This window comes from Lepisosteus platostomus, chromosome 13 (genome assembly GCF_059453375.1).
Source record: "Lepisosteus platostomus isolate fLepPlt1 chromosome 13, fLepPlt1.hap1, whole genome shotgun sequence".
Taxonomy (NCBI): Eukaryota; Metazoa; Chordata; class Actinopteri; order Semionotiformes; family Lepisosteidae; genus Lepisosteus; species Lepisosteus platostomus.
Genome location: NC_142623.1, coordinates 12,593,457 through 12,611,022, shown reverse-complemented (window position 1 = coordinate 12,611,022; position 17,566 = coordinate 12,593,457). Strand labels below are relative to the sequence as shown.

Genomic DNA, 17,566 nt, shown 5'->3' with positions numbered 1-17,566 from the left:
CACATAAAATATTGGAACAAAATGCTGCACCATACTAAATATTTTACCCATACTGCACTATGTAATCATATCAAAATGCTCTCACTGTCACTTGCAAAGTATGATAGAAATGAGGGGTGATTACAAATCTACAGCCAGCACAAAACTCATTCTCAAATAGCTTTTATTTACTCTGCCGGCTTTCCATGCTTTCCAAGATAGTTCGACATTTGAAAATTCTGTCACATTTCCCTCACACCTCATAATATTCAATTGCCGAGCCCAAACCGACCTATGTTTCTGTGACCCATCAAACTAATTAATGGCATATTTTTCAGGGGTAACATTAAAAACATGCCATGCACAGCAGCTTGAAAATGTTAACATTTCCACATATGACTCATAATTGCAGTAGTTCTAAGGATGTCAGATCGTTTCACAACTCTTCTAAACCTGCCAATGGGTATCTGTGTTTCCTTGAAGAAAGAAAAGAAAAAGATTTTGCTGTTCTTTAAAGTTTACCCTTTATTTAAACTTCATTATTTTTTTGGTAACGATGCGGTATTTAGACAGACTACATCCTTTGTGCGAGTAGGTAGCTGTGTCAGCATGTGTAGGCTGCAAAGGAACAGGTAAACCACATTTCAGCTATGGAGCCTTCTTCATGTGTGAGGGAGAGAGGCAAATTAGTAGATAAATAAGGCACATGAGAACAAAGGACAGCAGGTAAGAAGGGGCTCTGACTATAGCTGAAAAGTTATAAGGGACAAGCATTTTGTTTTCTCTAGAACTGATTACTGCAAAGCCCTACTCGCTGGGGTATCAGAAGATTCACAATTGGGCAGCATGCAAGTGATGACATTACTACTGTCCTTACTGTAGGTCCCTTGCACTGGCTAACTAACAGGTGTCTTGTCTACTACAAAATCCTCATGCTCAGATATCAGGCTCTTCATGACGTAGCACCTCAGTACCTAACTGATTTATTATCTCCGTACTCCCCACCTGCAAACCCCTGTTTCTCTGACTCCCCCAAGACAAACAGGAGACCACACTGTGTACGCTCTATGGGTGGCAATGGCTTCTCTTGTTATACCCCAGAGCTCTAGAGTTCTATACCTGAGGATATCAGAGAGTCACCTTCCCTGAGCACTTTCAAATCCAGACTCAAAACCTTCTTCTTCAGAAGCCTTCAGAAGAAGGCTTTCACTTTGATTGATGTCTGCCCCTTTGAATCTTCTACTGCACTCCAATCCTCGTTTTTAATTGTGCCAACTCTGTTTTCTCCTCATTTTTTTTCCTTTCCGTCAACCGCTATGTAAAATAAAGTTATTATTAATAACAATCATCATCATCATCAAATGTTATTATTTAGCACTGATCTCCCTTGCACACAAACCATTTTAAAAGGTTCTGTCCTGCTTCTCTCCTTCCGGAGTAATGAAGCACATTTTGAACACACACAAACTCTACAATGAGCCCAGACTCTGATTCAATGTATACCTTTTGGTACAACATTGTAAAGATTTCATACAAGTGGCTCTTTGGCCTCTGTAAGAATACCAAATTCAGACAAAGGGTCACTTTAGAAAGAAAACCTTTTACATTGGATTCCAATTACCTTCATTTCATATCTTCAGTAGTCTTTGCTCTTTGAGGGTGTTCTATGTAGTTTTGCACTCCGCTAAAAAATATACAACCAGCACCATAAACATGTTTTAAACCAACTGCAGCCATGCAACAAAAAAGAAAACAGTAAATCTTAAGTGGCTGCACCTGTTTGCTTTTCATGTTGATCTGTCCTGCTTTTGCAACTACACAAGATGGACACATTATCACATTCTTACTAATGGATTCTTTCACCTCTGAAACAGACATTAGTTGCTCCCTCATTAAATAGTCAGTAGATTAAATTCCTTGCTTTGTACAGTGTTTGATTTATTAATTATTCAGGCAGCTGTATGACTGAGACGACAGCAGGCCAGTATTTAAGGTCATAATTTAAAATCACCATAGTAACATCCACTCATTCTATGTAGGCTCATGTGCTGCTTCCATTTTCATAATGATCTGCATAATTCTTTTTAAACTGTTTTTTTTTATAAACATAAAACCAACATTGAGTCAGTAAATGTGAAGTACGGGATAAACTGTGTGTAAGAGTTCCTTCAGGCACCAAAAATGCTGCTGGTAAAAAATAAACTGACTGTTTTCCCCTAGGTACTGTATCAATCATAAGACAAACAAAAAAACACTGTTACAGGTTTTGCTCTTAACCAAAATATTACAATTGTTCCTCTCCAAATAAAATCCTTTATAGCTTTATTATTGCATTATTTATTATATCTCTTTGTCTGAACCTAAATTGTCTCTCAGAGGAATTTTTACAAACCTTTAACAGTGCCTTAGAGAAAATGAGAAGCAAAGTTTTCTCCGAAGCAAAAATACTGAGAAAAATCACCAGGAAATGGGGCGCCCTGTCCTGATAAACGACTATTGTTATATCAAACAGCTAGCAGAAGAGTGAAAGCTAAACTGAAGAGATTAAAACGCCGTTTCTTGGGTTAACGTACAATTCGAGCGGTTTGCTTTCACACAAAAAAACAAAGCCCTCATCACAAAAATGAGTTATCTTTCACAAATAGCTGTTATGATTTATACTTCTTAGCAGTGGTGATTCCATTACTTAAAAATGAAAAGCCAGCAAAGTTTCAACGCACAGTTAATTACAAGAAAGGAAACCACCAGTAAAATTGTGTTTAATTTTTTTTTTCACCCCCGCATCAAGCTGCACCACTTGTCCCATCTAATGTCTGAAGTCCATAAAGCAGCGTGCAAGCAAGAACATAAACTTAAAGCAGTAAACACGCAATAAACACAGTCTGTCATAAACAATTTTCCCTACACCAAACAAATTCTCTATACGGTTTTTCATCTTCCTGGTAGGCCGTTTCATTCCAGTTCCATAGGTGATTCCAGCTGTGTCACCTGTTGAACAAAATGTTTTGGGAAGTTGGACCCTCAAGGTACAGTACACTTGAGCCCATGCATTATCAGTGGAAAACAGTAAAGAACCAGTACTCGGCCACATATCTTCTCTTCTTAGATGTTCCAGAGGCAGCAGTGACCCCCTCCCTGAGAAAGTTAGCTAAACATGAATTTCCCACTGGAGAAGAAGACAAATAATCTGGCATCCTGGGTGAATTCACTCTGTTTTGAAAAGCTTTCTGACTTATTAAGCTTCACCTTGGACAAGAAGCAGCTTTCTTTATACAGACACGAGATGTGCATCCAGCTATCCTTAGCTAGCCCTGCAAGCTCTCTGTGGGGGACACAGACATAACCAAAACAGCTAAACTAAGAGCTTGCAGTCATGCAAAAAACCCCAGAAAAAAACAGTTTCATGGCAGATGGCAATTAAATACCCTTCCAACTTCAACACCCTCTGAGAACTACATGCAAGGTGACCTCTCCTGTTTTGCCGTCGGCAATTTGATCTAGCAGGTGAGCACAGACAGGGCATTCCCTGCAGACAGGATAATAATAATACTGTATCAGAGTGTAGTGAAACACCTGATTACACTAGTTTGAAATAATAAGAGACTGGTCGATTGTTTCCTGTGAAACCACATAACTGGAAGAGGTATAATAAGTAGCTAAGATCTAATACAGATGTGGTTTGCAGTTTTTGCCTCCTGTTATCTTTTCCAGTAAAAAACAGTCACTCTTTTTCCTATTCACCCATGTGAGAAACTGTTTTGTAATGTGAACAAGCCATTATGATACTCATTAACATTTTGTTTTTCCATTACCACAGGGTGGTCTGACAGTACTGTATGTCTGCAGATTTTACAGTATACTGTGGTTTCTCTTTAAACCCGCACCACCTGAAGAGATGGAGAAGAAAATAAATGTGTCCAGATGAACTTTTAGGTACAGTACATCAGCCATACATGTTTCTGTTTCCTATATAATATTGGGACATTTTGACAAATAGGTCTGTTACAAAACAACATCCTTTTTAGTTGGTCAGTTTCTAATACATTATCTACACATAGGAAATCTGATATCAGCAACACCACCTGGTTCCATCACACCATATTAAAAAAACGGTAAGATCTACCATTATTGTACATCATAGGGCATCAAGATGTGTAATGCTTGAAACTACTAAACCCAGAAACAAAAGTATTAATTTTAATTCAAATTACAATGTGCCCCCAACCCCCCCCAATAAACCTAAATAGAAACATTTAGATAGTATAACTAACAATACTGAAATAAATTTATTTAAAACAGAAAATAATACAATTTAAATATCTTCTCAATACCAGCCAAATATCAGACAAACCAGCACTTTGGACTTCATTATTCTTTTCCATTTCTGTGAACATAATCTGTTTAACTTATTTTTGTAAAGTTTAAAGGCTGAGTTTGTTATTAATACATATTGCAGAACTCTTATTGCTACAGGCTGTCATTTATTACTCCTCCAGGTAGAGTTTTACTGTTGAAGCAGTGTTGTATGAATTATGTATACATCACAGCAGTAATGCATTTTATGATTACTGCAGACTGTGATTTATACCTCATGCAATTGACTGTAGTTTATTAGTGCAGTTGCCTGTAGTTTATGACTGTAGTGCCGTGATTTAGAATTTGTACAGTTAACTGTAGTTTATGATTAGAGCAGTTGGCTGTAGTTTATGATTACTGAAGAGTGATTTATTATTGATCATATTATTGAACTATAGCTTATTATTAGTGTTGACTGATTTATAAAGTATATAGTGCAGTTGTCAGTAGTTTATGGCTGTAATGTCCACAGTGATTTACAGTATGATTACTGCAGTTGACTGTAGTTTATGATTAGTGTCTCAATGCAGACTGTAGTACTGTATACAGTAGTTGATCAAATTGGTTTTTTTACTGTTGTTAGTAGTGTAGTTGTCTAGGCAATTATCAGTATTAGTACAGAATATAGTTTTAGTATCTAATTGAAGTTACATTTTGGTTACAGATTACAATTTAATTTTATTATAGAATGCTACTGTATCTGTTATTAGCCTGGATTATATCTCACCATCAGGAAGTACAGTATAGTTAATCTAGGACCTGCAAGCTCTTAGTACACTACCCTGGTACAGTACTGAGCTTTCAAACTGCATTGGCTCTCCCTGGGTCTGTGTCTCTGTCTGGCTGTTCCAAGACCTGGACTGGCTACCTGCCCCAGCTGTGTGCTTGTTTGGCTCTGTGATTACTCTGATTCCCTATGCTCCTGACTGTCTGTGACAGACTAACAAACAGAAAACAGAACAATGCTGGAGGAGGCACACAGGTGCATAAGTGTTTGGATCAGACTACTTGGATTTCTTCCAACGTCTCCTCTGTTCCTCCAACCTCTTTCCTCCCTTTCCCCCATGTCACTCTGTCGTCTCGGCTCCACACTGCCCTCACTCACCCCCTTTCCCCTCTCCCCTCTCCTTTTTCTTGTACCTTCTCCTTCTTCTGTCTCTTTTCTCCAGTCACTTTCACCTTTCTCCTCTTTGTCACTCTCATCTCTCCCTCCCGTAACCCCTCTGTTAACTACTGTATCTCCATGTTTTTGTGTTTTCCCTCATAAGACTCTTTCTCCTCCATGATAAGATGTAGCACATGTGTTGGAGAGACTCCAGTTCTTCTGTCTGGCTTAATTATCACTAGACTGCCGCACCTGGTCCATGTTCCTGCACAGTATGTGAGTACCTGGACTGGCATTGTCGTTATACTGTACAGCAGGCCCTCAGACAAAGTGACCTCCATGCACATATTCCAATCCACACACTCTAGGGTCTATTAAGGGGTTTAGCTTGACCTTTCCTCCACTTTGTCCATGTGCCAGTTGAATTGTCCTTCTCTTTCCTTTAAAAAAACATATATCCAGTTCTGTCTTCTTTGCCCCTCCTTGCAGATTGTGTCAGATCAGACAGCCTGCTGTATCCCATAAGAAAGCCTCTGTCTCCTGCTCGTCTGTACTCTCTGCTCTTCAGTCGACTCTGTTCATGTTTTTCCCCTTTTTATTGCCTCACTTCTTTAAAACAAGCAGCACAGACTTTCATTTGTGTAATCTCACTGAGTAACAGACAGTCTTTTTTGTCTCATTGCTCAAGGCTGAGAAAATAAGGGAGTCGCTTTCTCTGAATTCCTGCACCTGAAGGAGCCATGATAACACAAAACAAGAAGGTTTTTAAAGTTGACTTAAATTGACCATTCATGGAGCAAAGGAGGAAGGGCTGTGATTGGATGTAGGGACCTATCTCTTAGAAAACCAGAAGAGATCTAAGTTAGGATGGAGATGGAAAAATGTTAGCAAAAAGAAGAAGGCATCATAGTCCAAATGTTCCTCCTGTTATCTTTTCCAGTAACAAACTTGATTTCCTATTCAGCCAGAATCCATAAAAATAACATCTAGAAAATCCAGGAACAAACTGCCATGGAGGGAAATAGGGATGTTCCCAAGAAAGAACTATTTTGTTTGCCATGGTAATTTTAAGCAATAGAGTCCATCCAGTCCAACCAGAGTTATAATTCAACAGGAGCACCAGAGAAGAAACATCTCTGAAATCCAACCACATCCACATTCTCCCAGGATGTGGGCATGCACTCCACACACAGAGCATACACAGGAAACTAGTTCATATGATTTCACCATGTACAAGAGGTCAAGTTCACTTTCTGTTAAGAAAAGGTCAATGAATCATTTGCACTTTCTTGGAGCTTGACAGAGATAAGCCCCCTCCACAGGTCATTCATACTGCAGAATACAAGCAACATGACCCATAATTCTTAAGAAGAAATTTCCTTGTTCTCTTACATTCCAGCTATTGAGAAACAACTCCTTTTCAGCCTAACAAACCAGCAGAAATTATTGCTGCCGAAAGACAGATGGCACTCTGCTGGCAGAAGCTGAATTCTCTTCCTTAGTCCCAGTGTACCCTTGCTTTCCACTATCTTCGCTCATAGACCTCCCTACTGTTCAGATCCATGGCACCAGGGAAGGAGCTCCACAATCCTGGAACATAGCAACCATCACCCTCATCGTCATCTATCACCTCCTGATTCACTGTTTCAGGTTAATTTTGTGGGATGGTTGGAGTTGAATCAACGTCGGGGTTAGGGGAAGGGAGAATGGTTTTGATTGTGGGGAAAAAAGCTTTTGGTGTCTCTGTCAATATTTTGCTCAAATCCTTCTGGAAGACAGACTATGCCAAGAGTGGTACTCCAAAACAGGAGCCTTGAGTTCCAAACTCTGTTTCACTGTGTATTCAACACCTTTGTCTCTTCCTTTTGTTCACCTGAAGGCAAAGTGCAGTTTTGAGATGCCAATGTTTTGAGATCAGTTGCTGAGGAATTGACATCAGAGTGTATATCCACAATTACCACATCTGGCAGTTAGCTGGTTTAACAAGCAGAGCCAGCTGCTCCATGGGCAGATCGGCCATTGTAGCTACTGTACTGTAGGTCAATATAGTTGAAGATTCAATCTTTTTTCAAGACCTTGATATCTCAGACATCACACCAGCTTAACAACGAGTCTAAAGAACCGAGGTTCAACATAATCACATTTACTAAATAACAGTATTAAATCTGTTAATGACACATGCATAAATAATATTTCTTTCTCCTTTTCCCACTTCCCAGAAAAAAAACATAATTTCAAAAACAAATTGCATTATTTATATCTGTTCCCAATAAAGTACGCTGCTTTTTCTCTGCTTCCCCTTGAAAAAGACCCATATTGATTCCATTCTTCAGTTTAATTCTGGCAGTTAGAGTATGATTTGCAAAAAAAACACCATAATCCTCTCACAGGACCCTCTCTCACTTCCTTTATTAAAAACCTCACAGGAACAGGAGTTGGATGTGAATTTAACAGATAAAGACTGGGCATCTGAACTATCTTGCACGTACTTTTCTCCAGCAGTCATGCACTCCTGTTGCTGCACCCTTCAGGGCAGTTCCAGGGGACATTTAGCACAGTCTGCCATATTAGCATTTCCAGCCCTTCAGGTCAGAGGTCTGATCCTATTACACTGGTAACGTGCTGAACGCTGCCACCACCTTTTCTACTCCGAGAATGAGAGACACGATGCACTTCCTTAATTTAGAAAAAATAAAATTCACACCATGTGGCTCCAGAGAGAAACTCTAAATGACCTGGAAATCCTTCTTCAATTACTCTGACTAGTTATGGGTACACCTGATTCCTATTCAGCTTCATTTAGGAATTCATAAGGGGAAGGTGCCCTCCTCCATTCACATGTTATTCACAGCCACTATCACACAGCTTCAGCTGTGAAGACAATGTACCTACTGATTAAAATAATACTAACTGCTGTTCCTGAATGAGCTCATTTTTTTCATTTTAATAAGACCATTTTCCTCCATTCCTGTCTTTCTTTCTGTTACTGCAGACTTCCATTTTATACTTGTAGGTGTTTTCACAGTATCTGTAATTGTCTGTTTTTTCTATTCTGTTTTAAATTTTAAAAATCAAAAATTAAAAATGACTTGACAATGTAATTGTAATTGTATTTTTCTCTTCTGTATGAAATCTTATAAACTAAAACAAAAAAGACATGATGAATGCAGCTTACAGTATAAATGTCACACGAGAGCAAAAAATGTTTTGCCATTAATGTTCTACTACACAGAAGGAAAATTAAAATAACTTTTTGAAAGTTTAGTACTAAATAGATGACACCTCCTTTCCTTGTCTCTTTCCCTCTTCACTATCTGACTTTTTATCTTCTCAAACTCACTTCCTCTTTCGCGTCCCAAGAGTTGTTCTGTCCCTGCAAACTTTACTCCCCACTCCAATGAATATATCTCCTCTGTCCTCAAAAACAACGTTTCCACAAAGTAATGTTACAACAAAGTAATGTAATTACAACAAAAGCATGGGTACATGCTCAGTAATTTTTGGGAAGAACATTTAATCTCTTTGCATTTGTTACAACCAGTGCAGCATACAGTATGTGCAGCTCTGTCTCCAGTATCACTGGAAAGTGAGAGCACAGCTTGTCCTCTCTGGGCAGTTTCCAAACTGGGATGTGCTAACTAAGCCTTTGTTAGTCTCAGCCTCTGCTTTGTGTGTTTCAATCTGATCAAACGTACTGTGTTGTTTTAGTGTGTCCTGTAAACCTGATGATCTAGTAAAAACCTGGTGTGCTGGTGTCTTTTACAGGACACCTGCACCACACAAGGGTGCAACGCTGTTTTAGGACCCGGCAAACTTCCAGTTTCATTTGTGACCTCAACCGTCTCAGCACATAAGGTAATTTTGGACATCAGCCTAATTCGACTTTGTATTATTTCTTCTTAAGAGAGCACAGTTGTACAGAACTCTGTCCACAACCCTTGTATAACAGGGCCTGTCCCCACTTTTCATTTTATTAAATCCAGGTCTGAGAGCAGATTCCACACTTGGCGGCCGTCAAGAGAGAATGTCACGATAACTTTCTCAGCCTTGTGTGTAAGTTGGGTTATGATGTAGAGCCTCTGCATGAGCCTCTAAGACTAGGGTAGGGGTGAAGTTGGGCTATGGCTGAGTTTAAGGTTAAAGCTGCCATTCTTCATCAACTTACACAGAGGTTACAACTATATTTATCCAGTTGAACTAAGACAGTCAGACTTGGAGTATAAGGCCTTTTCTTGGAATGTTGGGTCTATCAAGAAACAGGAAATACAAGGTTAAAAAGAAATATACATCTCTGTCCTATCCCTCATTCTAACCATTATCACAACTCAAGACTCAGAACCAAAATTTAGTTTAACCTAATTTACTCTGATAAACATGGTCTTGTGCTACATAGTTTACCTCACCCACAACCTTGCGAATGCAACATCTAAACCTACTGTTCTTACTTTGCCATAGGCAGAACGACAGTACAATGCAGGCAGACCAGGCATGGGCCTCAGAAGAAATCACCAGTAGCATCACTCATAGAACCACAGTTAATCTTCTAAAATTAAAGCATGTTCAATCGCTTTGCAATGAACTAAGTATAAAATTAACATAATATATGATCCAATTCCAATTTCCAATATATTTCTAATGTTATTTAAAAATTTCAAATGACCTAAGATACCAGTGAAGATTTACTAGCTTATTGGCCGTAATACAATGCATTTCCAGATGTTTGTATTTTGCAGATGTGCTTTGGCAGGTGCCTTAACTCATAAAATCAACAAAATTCATTCCCACACTGCGTTCAAAATGTGCGCTCCTATTAATTCATGGAGCTCATTCTGCGGTTCTTTTTTTCCAGCTGAATTAGCCTTCATATATTTGAGGACAGCGGTTGAGAAGTGTGTTTACTTACAACTGTTAGAAGTTTATAGCTCTTAGTTGTTAACAGTCAACATATTGACTATATTGTCTTATTTTCAGTAGTAAACCGAGTGCTGAAAGCTGCACAATTAAGAACACTTTTCTTTCTGGCAGAATCAGCACAACAAGTGTGTCATCGATATGTAGCTCAAAACATTTTTTTCTTCCCAAATCTTCCCAGATTTCAAATTTGTGGGAATTTGTTGTGGAAGTTATGGAGATGAGAGAGCTGCCTGTCTGTTTTATCACCTGAATGTAAAAAAAGATCTGAAAGTGATTTCTGTGTTGCTATGGCTGGCACTCTGAACACTCACTCAGAGCACTCCCCTCCACCACCACCATTGTGGGCGAGGTGACGGCACCCACAGTGCCCCAGTTCACTATCAGCTATCAGTGGGGAGGAGAACAGATTAATGAAGCCTACTCATAGACGGGGACTATTAGGAAGTCAAGATCAGTAAAGGCCAGGCGAATGTTTGACCAAGACTCCAGGATTACACCCCTAATCTTTTCCCAGAGAATCCTAGAGAAACACCCTAGGATTTCTAATGACTTTGGAGAGTCACGACCTCGGTTTTAGGTCTCATCCGAAGGACACTGCATTTTTTAACAGAACAGTGTCTTCACCACTATATTAGTGCATTAGTACCCACACAGACTGCATGGTTAGCACTTCCTACTGGTCCCACTAACACCTCTTCCAGCAGCAACCTTAGCTTTTCCCAGGAGGACTCCCATCCAGGTACTGACCAGGCTCACAACTGTGTAACTGCTGGCTGTAAAGAAAAGAACTGTATGTATGAATGTAATGAAACATAACTGTAGATATTTTTAATAAACTAAATCACTAACAGCTGATTCAAAGAATAAGACAGTGAGCAAAACATGTCAGTGTTTTTCTGCACTTTGAGTATTGTTTTCTTCTACCAACCCTTACTTGATTGTCCTTCATTATTCTCTAACAGCAAGACCACTCTAATTTGGTTTTCCATTTCAGTGTATTTGAATCCTGTTGTTGCATAATTGGAATATAATGCGAGGACTGTTTTAGCACAGCAATTTTCAAAGCAAGCCACTTGATTTGATATTTTTTAAGGTTCTACTCTTTCTTGTTTCTTTCTACTTTATGCTGCATGCCTTAAAAAATTGGTATTGTGTAAGAAACCCACTATCTCTCCGCTAGATCCTTCTGTTCGATTTCAGTCCTTTTTTCCAGCCCTCTGTCCTATTGTCCTCAACTTAATAAAGCAGTACCTTAGCACTAGAGTGGCACCCAGGGCTTTAAAAACAGCTTCAGTTATGCCTTTGCCTAAAAAACCAAACATGGCTCATAACAACTTAAACAATTTTCATCCTGCAGTATATCTAATTTTAGAAAATGCTGTTGCAATACAATTTAACAATCACCTCATTACACATACTATTTCTTCTTCGAATCCTTCCAATCTGGTTTCAGGCAGTTACACAGTATAGACACTATAGTATAGACCGCCCTTCTTAAAGTTACTATCTTTTTTTGGTTGCTGATTCCGGATCTCTATCCTAATTCTCCTAAACCTAAGTGCTGCTTTTGACATTGTTAATCATCACATTTTACTCTCCCATCTTCAGACGGAATTTGGAGCTTCTGACATTGTTCTTAAATGGTTCACCTCTTATCTAACTGATTGCTGACACTTAGTTTCTTGTGGGGATTATGGTTCATTAAGGCTGGTGTTCTCCAAGGCTCGATACTGGGCCCCCTGCTAGTCAGCATTAACATGTGAAGTTCACTTGGTCAGATATTAAAATCACATGGTCTGAATTATCACTTCTATGGTGATGACACTAAAAGCTATGCCCAAACTAAACTTGAAATTGAAGTACTGTAGCTGTCTCTGCACTCTCTGATATATCTCTGATATAAAATCCTGTATAACTGAAAATTTCCTTCATTTAAACTGCGACAAGACTATGGTCATGCTACTCGGCACCTCCTGTCACCAATGCTACCCAATGCAGTAACCCTAACTGTGGTTGAATTTAAATCAAAATAAAAGAATTTAGGAGTAATATTTGATCCTGTCTTGACTTTTGACTCTCATGTGAAGAAAATTGTAAAAACATCTTCCATCTCAGAAATATCACCAGACTGTGTCCTATGATGATATTTCAGAGAGTCACCAACCCTGAATGCATCCAGCCTCAAAACCTTTCTTTTCAGAAAGGCTTTTACAGTACCTAGTTCCTGTCTGTGTGCAGTATGTTCGATTTTGTAAAGATCATTTATCTTCTGCACTTCAAACTGCTTGGTTGTTTCATTTGTGCTTATTTTGTAACTCACTGTTCTTGTAAGTGTTTTTTCCTTTTGTTTTTTTTTCACACCTGCTGCAAAGCACTTTGAGATGCTACTTTTAAGGGCAATATATAAAATAATATTTAGAATAAAAGTCTAACATAACCAAGTCCCACAATTCTAGATGTACAGTATACTGACAAAAAATGTTTAAAAAAATATTTTAATTGGCAGCACTGTATGTTGATATAAAGCACAAAAATCTGTCTGCTTTATAAAATTGTAGAATTTCTTTGGTGATGGATAATTTTAGTTTTTACAGTTAGGGAGAAAGGCTACAAATGAGAGAAGCCATTTGCATCACATATGTCATTTGCTTTTTAGTAGCTAATTGACCAGAAGTCACTACTTCAGAGAGGCGTTGAAGAAAGTACCTTATTCCAGTCTCCCACAGCGAAACTCTTCACAACAAATTAATGAGAAGAATGAATGAAATGGTCTTGTAACCTAAATGTAACCTTCTTAGGTTTTTACTTCACATGAAGCATCATTTCCTTCTGCTTCATTCAAGAAACAGCAGTTTCAAATGCATGTTAAAGTACTTTTATTATGAATGAAAACGTTGAACAACAGGCTACACATTTTCATGTCATTTTCATTTTGAAGAATGTCAAATGTCATCTGTAATCATAGATAAAATGAAAACAAATCAGGAAATTAGAAATGAGGTGTCCAGAAGGCCTCTCATTTCTTTATTTGCGGATCTTCAGTTTCAGGTTAGAGTGGTCTAGGTTTAAGTGGCATGAAGCTGTGTGGCTTCTTTTTCAGTGGATGATATGTAGCTCAGTATGACACCAGTGTTAAGCCATGTTTTCACAGCTGTTCTCAATAATAATAATCACTTTCCCAGAAATGCTAAGTGCTATAGAAACTTGTGTATATTGAATTATTGCAATGATTAAACATGAGAGCACTAAAAACAGCAAGCGTGATGACCCAAGTCTGTTTAGTTACTTATTATCTAGCCAATACCGCGGCTAAAGACTCACTGGTCAGGTGCTTTATTTTAATTGTGGAAAAATGGATAAAGCTAGCAGATTTGTCATTGTTTTGATGTACTGTACACCTACGGACTTGTATTTAATGTCGATGCTTCGATTCACAGACTACGAAATGCAAAACGTTCAGTTATCATGCAAAGTATCTTAGTTAAATGCAGTTCTTATACAGTATATTCCATATTCAATATTCTTCTATATAGCATATTTCAGTGATTAAAAAAGGTATGGGTCACCAATGGCATGATCTCAAAGGAAGGTCAATAGCTTACAACACAACTTTTTCTAGTATGATGTTCTCTGTTAACAGCTAAGTACCTCTCTAGGTCTAAGCGCTTTCAAATTGTCATGCCAATGACTGATTTATTTCTGTAAATATGAAAATACATAGTATTGCAGGAAATTTGAAAGTGGAACTACAGTACATCAGCATGTGGTGGCTGCAAAGCAACAAGTAGAGATTCATTACCCAGTGAAAAGTAGAAAGAAGAAAGAAGAAACAACTTTTGGCTGTAGAGACTACACTTGAAGAGGACTCTACATCCGAAACATTGCATTTCTCCTTTCTATTCTTCAATGTGGAATTAACTTTTTATTTGTTCCTTTCCAATAAATGATCACCTATAAGGAAAGAGCTGAGAAAAAAATATAATAATAATAATAATTTTCACAAAACCTTCCAGCTCTCTAGGGCCTATGTGGCCCCTGGACGCATGATTATGACTTTATTATAAAGGTTAAAAATATTTCTTAATTAACATTTAATTTAGAGTTAAGACCTAAATTACGACAATTTCAGACTGAATACCTTCTAATCAGTACACTAAACCTCAAAACTATTTGACCATTAAATGGTCATACAGTATATTCAACCACTGCAAAATATCTAGTGTGCACGTTATACTGTAATACTAAAGTTTGGAAACTCCATAGTCCCTTAAACATAACTTTTAAAAAGTCAACAGAATGTATTTCTGCATAAGCTTGTTTTAAAGGATTCTGAGTTAAAAGTTTAGAACGATAATAATTCAAGACCAGGTTTTTTTTATTTTTATTTAAATCGTTTAGCGCTCTGGTGTATTGTACAGTTATGGTTGTAAGCGACCAGGTTCAAACAAATCAAGGAGCAGCCTCCACCGCAATTAACACGTTAAAACAGCTCGTAAATCACGCGCTACTTTGCTTAAATCGTATTTATTTAGACTACCTGACTTACTACAACCCATTTTTAAGAATGCTTTGTTTTCATCAAGAGCAGCGAAGAAATCAGTTGATACGTTTATTAAACTATATCAAATAAACGCGAAAATAAAACACTCACTAGTCTTTATATATATATGGAAAATAATTAAGTAATGAAACAACGTTTATCTTCTCGCCTTTTCAGTGTATTTGCATAATATGTACTGTACATACAGTAATACTACCGAGGAAAAAACAGAATTATTTGTTTATACTATAAAATACTGTATATATAACAAATACAATCATGTGAATTATTAAGTAGAGCTATGCTGTTTGCCGGTTTTAACATTTTTAAAACAATTAACTTATACTATTATAGAATATTAGCAGACCACCCTTTACAGTATCTTGAACACGAATAAGAACACTCAGCCCACTAATTTGGATGCCTACCTGTTCAGTGCGGTCAGGCTCATTCGATGCTTTTCAATGAATTGAGTGGTTCCAATGTTCTTTTTATAGGGGAGAAAAAAGTCCTTGTCTCGCCGAGTTTAAACAAACTCCTCCTACACAACACCTCCAAATAAGATTAAGAAGAAAAGATGTTTGTGTAATATTGTTGTTATTGTTTGCTTAAAATAATAATAATAATGATAATAACAAATGTAAAGCCGCTATTTTATAGCCAAAAATTAAGCAAAGAAACAAAAAAACTCTTTTACAATTTATGGTTTTATCTGAGTAATCCCCCTTTCTAATCTAATCTAAAAAGCCTTTATTTATAAGGAAGCTGTCTGTGATCATTTCAGAGTAATTTCCACATAAATCCAGTTTTAGTGCAGGAAAGCATCCAACTCAAAGCAGTTAGTCCCAACCTTAGGAAGTTTGCATCCAGCCCTCTAAAGCCATCCAGCGCACTTTCTCTGCGCGCATAAGGCTGTTAGTCCCACCTCCCCGGAATGCTTGCCAGAGTGTTGGAGACAAGACCTGTCGTGGATCTCTGCTGGAACAGCTTGCTCGAATTGAAGCCTTTGACGGCAACTTATTTTCTGAATATTGACTCTTCATATTGTGTTTAACAAAATCAGTTAACACGAGATCCAAAGACTCCACTTTTTTGTTAGAAACCTGTCATATTGATTTGATACGATGGTATACATTTTTACCTCTTAATCGAGCCTCTGCTGCTGGAGTTGTAATGTTTTACACGTTTCATTCAAAACTGAAAATATCCACGCCTTTTGTCTTTATCAGCGTTCCAACATATATAGCAAGGAGAGACTGTTTTGCAAGATATATGTAGGAATGTTTGTTTGTATTAACTGTATAAAGGAATGTATTATAAATATGATAGTTTGACAGTCATACAGTTTGTCTGTGTAATATGTAATATGTTTTGCACAGATGATTTCTTGATGCATCTTCGTTGCTCTCCAGTTCCAACACACCCATGTTCATCCTACAGTACACACCCAAACCCCCAACAAGATACTATACAAATCTGAGTTCCCAAGCAGAGATGCTTCCTCAGGAGTCAGGAAAGATTGGAACAGGAAGTGTGGAAGGGTAAACATTATCCTCCTCATCTCTTAACACCATGACAGCCTGCTGAGATTGGATAATTTTCCATCATACATATCTGGCTGGCTAAGGCCATCATCACACTGGTATTGCCCCCGATCCCTATCCTTCGCTTTGCAGTTCTTAACGGAATCATTATGCGAATCTAGTTTGGATTGCTCTTTGTCTGACCCTTCACCTTAGACTAATTTGCCAAGGGTAGCCTTACCAGGAGAGCAAAGCTCCTGACATTATAACTCTAAGCCTCCTTGGAGCACTCAAGCCCCTTCACCACAGTAAGGTCATGATCCCCCATTACTACAGCCGCTGTACCATACTGTTGTGGTGAAGTGGGAGCTGAGTTTTCAGACAAAGCTCTTGATTTTCTGATCAATCTATGTCTCTTTCTTCACCTATGGTCACACAAGCTATGGGTAGTGACCGAAAGGATGACATCAAGGGTACAAGCGGTGAAAATGAGGTTTCTGTCAGCAGTCTCGGAGAACGTTGGAGCCTCTCCAGGTGTAAGTGGTTAGAAAATGAGATGAGGTGAAATATCTTTCTGGCAGAATGCGCCATCACTGGAATTTGGATATCTGCTTTGCCATAGGCACCAGCTCCACGGTCGCTGTGTGTCCAAGTTTGTGTGAGTATTTTTATTATTGTTAAAGCATGGGTGGATGCTTTTTTAATTTATACACATTTGGGAGAATAACCAAAGGATTGTGCTTATACATTTCTAGGTAAGTATTATGTTTTGTCCCAGAATCCATAGCCAACTTATCTGACTTAGACAGTATGATTCAGTTGATACAGTACATCATTTAAACATTTTCAATGAGTAACTGATTACTCATATGTTAGATCAGTGAAAGTATTTGCACAAGACAACCGTTACCACTGAACAAACACCAGAGGACTCAATTCAGAAATTGATAAAGTTGCAATTCAGATAACCTGCTTTACAAAAAATACAAACCTCAGTATCTGCACTTACTGTAATTTGGCTTCTGATAGTAACAGTACAGGTAAGTGATCTTCCAATGAACTTAATGGAGGTGAGGAAGCCATCACCAGCATCAGAGCAAAACTTTAGGCCAGACATTTCAGTAAAAGTGGACATCCGCATTCTGGTGG

General features: G+C 38.1%; 1 protein-coding gene across 1 annotated transcript in view; it reads right to left on the bottom strand.

Annotated features, from left to right (window-relative positions):
* Positions 1 to 15,782, bottom strand: part of rspo1 (R-spondin 1) — a 58,952-nt gene extending 43,170 nt beyond the window's left edge. The window contains exon 1 of the mRNA XM_088603151.1: positions 15,323 to 15,782. The gene's annotated coding sequence lies outside the window, so the exon portion shown is untranslated. The remainder of the gene's footprint in view (positions 1 to 15,322) is intronic.
* Positions 15,783 to 17,566: the final 1,784 nt, after the last annotated feature.